This window comes from Corvus brachyrhynchos, unplaced genomic scaffold (genome assembly GCF_000691975.1).
Source record: "Corvus brachyrhynchos isolate BGI_N302 unplaced genomic scaffold, ASM69197v1 scaffold237, whole genome shotgun sequence".
NCBI lineage: Eukaryota > Metazoa > Chordata > Aves > Passeriformes > Corvidae > Corvus > Corvus brachyrhynchos.
The window spans coordinates 489,979-498,145 of record NW_008238959.1 but is presented as its reverse complement, the minus strand read 5'-3'; positions in this window follow the sequence as shown (position 1 = coordinate 498,145).

Below are 8,167 nucleotides of genomic sequence, written 5' to 3'. Positions count from 1 at the left end.
GCCTCCGTCTCACACGTCTGACAGGGGCCTGCGGGGGCTCCGGGGCCCGCTGGGCTGCACGGGCTGGGCCAGAGCTGTGCGAAGTCCCCGAGTCAATTAGGTTGGCAAAAACTGCTGCTGACATCATCCAGTCCGACCCATGTGAAATGATGGAGTCGTAAGGCTCAATGAAGTGTGGGTGTGCTGGGTGGGGGATAGAGGAAATAAGCAGGGTAGAGAGGTGAGTCAAAGCTGGTTGCTTGCAGGACTTGCTGAAAAGCTGGGCAAGACTGGGTTGTTGGGTTTTTTTGGTTTGGGGCTTTTTTTGGTTTTTTTTTTTTAGCTTTTTTCTTTTTAACTTCACCTTTAGTGGTGCCGTCCAGTTTCAGATACAACTTCCCAAAATGACTGGGTATCTAGACAAGTGCAATAAGAAAATAACAGGGAAAGGAATGTGGAAAGAATTGAAATAACATGCTGGTTAAGAGATGGTCACTTTCATTCATATCTGTCTGGAAGTATTACACTTCTCTGGGACTTAATTTTTTTTTAACTTCGTACCCAATTTTACATTTCTGCCTCATTTGGACTGTCTTGCAGTCCACAAGTGTCCATGAGCTCGGTGACCAAACATTCCTCCTTGCCTCTTCAATATCCTAATTAGGAACCTGAAAATTATCTCTTAGCAAGGGGTAGATGTCTGAAATCTGGGATGATCTTGTTTCCAAAAGGGAGTTTTCTATTCTGTCCAGTTTTACTGGTTTTTAAAACAGTCTTCCTTCTGCAGTTTCCTCGCTCATTGCAGGCTAACTGCTTCTAGCCATAGACTCAAAAGCTCTGAGTCAAAAGCCAGTAAAATATTAAGCCATCCTAGCTCTGACAGGGTATCAGATTGAATCTAAGCTCCAAGTATTCATTATTTCAAATGTAGCTAAAATCATAATCTCATTTCAGTTTTCCAGGTTTTCTGAACATTCTTATAACAAGTAAACAGTTTCTTTTCTCCTTTAGTGATTTCTCTGCGTTTCATTGCTATAAACTTTGTTTTGTTTTTGCTTTTGACAGTTTGTTTTTGCTTATGATAAACTTGTCAGAACAGTTAAAGGACTGTAAATAAACAAACTTGTGGCTTAGAAAAACAGGTCTGTTTTCTTCCTTTACATTTTGCTCACCTGAAGAAGGAATACTCTATAATCTTACTTCCCTGTTTTTACAGTATCTTATCACAGCTTGCACTGACCCAGCAAGAAGCAGCAAGAGGCATATCTTGTTGCTGATTTCTTTCCTATGGATAGCTTAGTTTACAGTTCTTGTGGTTTATGCCCACTCCTTGGACAACAGTGTTTTTGCTTAGATGGGATTTCTGTTGTCTGCAACATCATTTAAAACAGATGCAGTTATTTTCATTATACCGGTTGGACTTATCTCGGTGAAAATTAAGTTGTAATGGTAAGGGCAGTTTTCTTTATGGAAAACATAATTTTTTAGGATGTGTCAGAGGTGAAGCAATTTAATTAAAAGCTTGTTATCCATCAAACTTATGCTGGCTTTTCTTAAAAAAAAATGTAAAGTTGTCCTTTGTTTTTATGGTCTTCATTCAATAAATGAAAATATTTCTACAGACTTGATAGTTGAGTGTTTTTTTAATGCTATAATTGCTTCTTCATATTTTAGAGCTGAGTAGCAGTCTAGGTTATTGAAATTCCAAATGAATTAATAAAAAAAAAAGTCAATTTCTAAGTCATGAACAGTAAAAAAAATTAAATTGTAGGATTTCTTGTGAGTATCATCAAGGGTTTTATGCTAGCTGTTAAAGCATTTGAGGCAAAATCGGACAATAAAGACATTAAAATCTGTAATTCACCAATTGTCTTCCTGAGGTCCTATTAGAAAGAAACTGTATCCTCTGATACAGTCCATTCTTTATTATGCTGCTCTTCCCACAGAAGCTGGACTAAAGCAAAATAAGTAGGTTGACTAGAAAGGCAGAGGCCACTGACCACTTTTATTAATCAAAACTTTCAGATATGTTAAACCATACTTAATCCATTTCTTTCAATGTAGTGGTATGTTTAGCTGTAAATTCAGTAAGTCGTAATCACTGTACTTGAAACTAAACATCAGTTTTGAGTTATTTTAATTCTGTTTTTTCTGCGCTTTTCGGCTTTCTGACTTAACTTTAAAAAAAAAAAAATGAAACCAACCAGGAAAGAAAATAAAAAAGTATTTATCTTGATAGGATGGTGACAGAAGACTGAATATAAAAGGTGTTCTTAAAAACACAGATTCTGACAACTAGGGAAAGTATCCATGAAATAATACACAGTTAAAGTTTTGTACACCAGGACAAAAGCCTGTGAAGCACATACAGATACTACCTGCATGTATTTTGAATGCCTGTAGGTCACTATTTATTTGTGCAAACAGTCAAAGAAAACCTTCTGCAGGAGAAGTCAGAAGTACTTCATTTTACAGTCATGGACTTGAAAATAGTACTCAGAAGACTGTACACGTTACAGTGAATTTATTTTCTATGTCAGTTTTTCAGACAGAGTGGAACCTACTGCCGTACTTAAAAGCCAGCTGAAGGTTCAAAATCCAAAAACAGCTGAATTAGTATCTTTTAGCAGAAGTCAGATGTTAGCTCTTCAGCTTAACTTTGACCTTCTGTCTTGGACCACCTACATTCTGTAAATCTGGGCTGTGCAACATTGTCTTTCAAATTACTTTTCCCAGGGGAGAAATATGGTGTTTGGTAATGGAGGGAATCTTGTTTGTAAAGGTGCTTGGACGATGAGGGATGATGAGACAGCACATGCACAGCACAGTCTCGTCAGATTCATGTTTCATCTTTTGTGCTGAACATGAAAGCAAAGGTCTGTGTTTACAGCTTGCAGAGTATGAGTTCAAAAATCTGGCTGATAAAAATTTTTGTACCTTATCCTGAAAATTATTTTAAGGAATTTCAATCAGCATTTCAGTTGAAAAGCATTTGGATTATTCTCCCAGTGTCAGAAGTTATAAGGAGAATGGAAAGGCAGGAGGGAGAAAAAAATAATTTTTGTGATATCCTGGAGGGAAAAAAAACCTCAAAAAACCCCCTAAAGCAACTTCCCTAGAAACCAAGTAATGACAGAAGTGCCTACAAATAACTATTAGTTGTGTGATTGCCATGTTACAGGCTTTGCATAGGGAAAGGTAAGCTACATATTTAGTATTTTAAACAACACCAAGTCATACACCTCACTCCTCTGGAGAAATTCTTTGTAATTGCACTTTTTATATTATTTTGGAAGTATTTAGTGCTTTTTCTCCAAAAAGAACTTGGTCTGTGTAGCCTTTTCTTGACTACAGACGTTATTAATCTGCAGAAAGTATGTTGAGCATTTTCATTAGAAAATACTGTTATTACGCCTGGTGATGACTGTGAGAGCCCTTTGGTGAGTGGGAAAGCCCATGTTTCCTTTCTAATTTTGTTTGCTTTGTTTTTAAGGAAAACAAAGTTTCTGAGACACCAAGTCCTTAATGGGTCTGGTTTTCCCTTGACCTTAACGGAACTGCAGATTCCCAGATTTTCAGTTTTATTCTCAAAGGCAGAGCTTAGGCTATATTGTGCAGAAACCAGTGGGGTCTCTGGCAGTGTAAAAGTGTCTGTGGATCAGATTACAGTATAAATCAAGGATTTTTAGGTATATTTAGACTTAGGGGTTTTTTTCCCTTTGACATTGTTGTTAACCCAAAAGCGATATATCCCGTATTTGGAAGTTCATCAAAAAGCCTGCATTAGTTAGAGATTTAAGGCTATGCTAAGCAAAAGTTCCTTTTTAAATAGCCCCTTTTTATTGAGGACAAACTAAACTGATTTTTTGAGATACTCATAAAATGTCTCAATTAAAAAAGCAATTACTTTCAGTTTTCTATTTAAGAATTCTGTGAGTCTTGTGAAATTTGGAATTTCACTGTGATTTTAACAGGTGTACTTTGCTTCTTGCTGGAAAACTGTACATTGGATTTTTGGCAAAAAATTAAGAAGTTATGTATATAGCAGATGAGTTCTTCTCATGTTTCCTTAGCCGAGACGGCAGGAGAGTTTGGGTTTCTCACAAGACAACCACACTACTCTGTAAGCATGATACCTCCATACAGGAGATGGAATTTTAGGTGGATGAGTGGAAATGAAGACTTAGAGTATGTAAGGCAAAGACACGCTTTTGCTAGAAAAATACCTGTGCATACAGTCTGTGGGGAAGTACTTGAGTGCGTGTTGGACCATGCAAAGTGAGAAAAATGGTGTAGTGTATGGCTTGAGTACTTTCCTGAGCAAAGGCCAAAAAGAGGTGTTGGGGAGACAACATGAAAACTACAAGAATCTCAGTAACACAAGTGTATGTCTCATCTTTTAAATATTTTTGAAACAAAAGGAACTGCCAAAAAAGTCACACAGTAAATGTTAGTGTTGCAGTCCTACCTACAAGCATCCAAGTTAAAACTTTAACCATGTGAACTGTGTAATTGCAGTGGTTGTATAGTTTTTATAAAGAATATTGTGTATAGTTACAGGGCTTAGAAAAAAAAATCTGTGGTGTCTTGTTTCTTTTCTCTAGAAAAATTTCATCCCTTTGGGATTCATTTAGTTTATTTTTCTGAACTTCTGGATCTTTCTGAATGCATTTGCATAAACACATTTGAAAGTTTTTGATGCTTGAAGTATTGTTTTCTAATTTCTGCCTGTGAATAACATAAGATTGAAGGATAATGAGGTATGAAGATTTTTTACCATTTTCCTATTAACTAAAATGATGCACAAAAAATTAATCATAACTTTAGAACAAAAGACGGATGAATGGCTTAACTGGAGGAGAGTAGGATAATGACTTCTGGATGAAGCAAACATTGCTGAATGCTGGAGGTAGAAGCAGATGTAGGAAGATGTGCTTTGTGAGAATTTAGAAAATAATGGGAGATTTATGGCCATCTGTGATATGGTTTTGTATAAAGCTGAGTTGACTTTTTTACATATATGTTTATATGTAGATGTTTAGGACTTCTCTTTACAATGTTGCTAGATTATAGTGATGTGTCACGTAATAAATACAGAAGCTTTTAAACAGTAGATGAATTAATTTCTTGAGAGTTGCAATGTAATTTATAATGAAAGTAGCAGAAATTTTGGGGAGAAACGTCTGTGTTCAAACTTTCTTTAATTATATTTTCTTGTATGCTATTGCCCTTTTCTAGGCAAGTCAGTATGACCAAAATAGACATTCAAAAAAGTTAAATTGGTTTGATTTGAGTCTTGGTAATGAATAGGTACTGTAACATTGACTGTATCAGCAAAAGTGTACATTCAAAAACTGGTATAAACCAGCAGGTTGACTTAATTAATAAATTGGGGGGAATAAATTATCTTCAGTGCGAAATTACAGAACTTTGAAGCTAACATTTTTTAAAATGTATTTGATAAAGTGAAATTTTTTTTTTGATTTTTTTTCTCAGCGTTTTCACAAAACCAAAAATATATTCCTTCAAGTTTATAAGACTGTTACTGACATTTGGATTACTGTAGTTTTGATGGTTTTGTTTAATAGTGGCATTTGGATATTGTCATTGTCACTTAGGTAAAAAGATTTTGAACTGAGGTGAAAATGTGACTGTGGTTCTGGGCTGTCCAGATGTGTATGTATTAAATTAAATTTGTGCACTGGTGAGCTTGATGGGGGAGGTATGTGTAAATCTTTTTTAAAGTAGACTCACTGAAATAGATTTTATTAGTCTTCAAACGTTTTATTCAGCTTTCTCTGTTTGAACAGGTGACATAATTGGAAGATGAAATGATTTTCTGAGCTAAAAGAAACAAAGAACTCCCCCCCCTTTTAAAAGTCTCTGTTCATCTGTATTATAGGTTATTGTTGGGTTTAATCTATTTTTAGTGTTTTCCTATTTTTACTTCTTGCTGATGAGTTACAAACTGAATGTTGCCTCATTAACTTCCTTCAGATTGTTTATGGTATACGATGCTAATGAACAAAACTTCATTTTACAATGGAAAGTTTTTGGAGAAAATTCAGTGTTTTGATATCATAGTGGCATCTGTGTGGTTGATTGTTCTTTGTGGGGAATCTCTCCCCTCTCCAAATAAATAACATCTCAGAACTCCTGATGTAAAAATAGATCAATATATAGGTATTTTTCATGTTGTAACTGACAGTATGCTGTCATTTAAAATGTGCAAGGAAATGAATTTATACTAGTCTAGATTTTCTTTTTTTTTGACATGTGATAGATAGAAGGTTAATTGATGTTAAATGGATGCTTTGTTAGCCCTTCATCAGCTACTAAACTAGTACAGGAGGAGTGCAAATCATTACTACAAAAGGCCAAGGCCAGTATGTTTTCTTAGTGAGCTTTATAGGTCTTTTTTCTTATCCCTCCCTTCTTTCCCTCCTTCCCAACCGCACAAAACATAACCAGCTGTAATGATAGGAGGAGAGAGCAAGCCGCTTTTCTAAACACACACACACACACACACACACTCTCGCACTCCGGCCCCCCTCTTTCCTTCTCATACCTCAGCAGAGTGACAGCTTCTAGATGTTGCGTGCGAGTGAGTTCAGCTGGTGCTGTGTGGTCTGGGTGTGTGGTCTCCAGCTCAACCGAGAGGCTGCTAACAGGGTGGATGAGAGAGAGCAACACTGTTTACTTTAATTTATTTCGGATGCCGGAACTGTGCCCGGAGTTTCTCCCGAGCCGGGTTCCACCGTCAGCGGTGTCAATCCCTCGCAGCTGCAGCCCAGGCTGCGGCGGGCGCTGAACTCCTCTGCCGAGGGCTCTCCCAGCATCTGCCCCGGGTCCAAGTCTTTTAATCCCTTGTGACTCAGAAATGTTAATGGCATCGCTGAGTGCTGTGATTATTTTGTTTTCACTCTGTCAAGATGAATCGCCATGAAGATGTACCTTGCTGGGTTAAGGAAAGTGGGACCTCTGAGATACTGAAGGGACTATGCGAGGACGGGTGTTGTGAAAGCAAAGCTGCTGCGCTCATTCCTTGGTCACCCTAAAACTGTCTAGTGTGCCCTTTGTGGCTGATTGGAATAATCAGGAGCCTTTTGAAAAAGCACAGGATATCACATGTCATTTAATACTCCAAGTCTTTTCTTTTTTGTTGTTTGCCCTCTCTGTCGCAAAATTTGCACATCTTCCCAAATTGGAATTGATTTTTGGCATGTAATGATGTCCTGTAGGTTAACATGTTTGTCAGTGTTAATATTGGCTTGAATCAACATGCCGGATATGACAGGGCAGACAAATGAGGCTTTGTTTTTTCTGTGTGATGGTGAAATTACCCACTTTTTTATGTTTGTTCATCTTTTCATTATAAGTAGCTTAGTGGTGTTATGAAGAGTTTCTTTCCCCCTAAATGTAAGATTCGTGAGCACTTCTTGTTTAAATTGACAAGTCTTCTTTTATTATTTAAATAAACATGCATAGATTCTTAATATCACTTGGAATTTCAGCATTGTTTAGCTTATTCACTTCCCAGTCTTTTCTGGCAGGCTTGCAGGAATGGACTTTATATTATTAATGCAGTGTTGAAGGCTGTGGAAATTCTAGGGCACTGAAGATCTCCAGAGGGGTTAATAAATGTCAGTTATTTTCACAGTGCTGCTTTTTGGATGCTTTTAATTCTTGGTTTATGTAGATTGTCTGTCTGAATTTATATTGTTGGGAAGATAAAGCACAGAAAAGGTTGTAACAGTGTTTTTCATCCTTTTGTAATGGTTTTGAGTACAAACATCTAGGAAACATTTTGCTTTGTCGTTCTTCTTGGGGTCATTTGCTGTGTCCCTTCACTGACTGTCATAGTGTGTTGTACTCAGGACTCTCTGGGTTTTCTAGTGAAAACAAATTATTAGATTTATGTACTAGAAGCACAAGTTTGTGTAGTTTAAGGTGAAAAGGCCATCACCTACATTCTGGAATGTGAGTATTTATTGCTTGTTTAAAAAGGCATGTCATAAATCTTTTCATTTGGGAATCATTTAATTCCGTGATGTTAGTGTAACTCACTTATTGTTTTCAGGTTGGTTTTCTTGTGGGTTTTTTTTAAAGTAAACAACAGCTGAGGCATACTGTGATTTGCACATGGGTAATGCTTTGCTGTTCCTGCCTCAAAACTTTTTAAATTGTA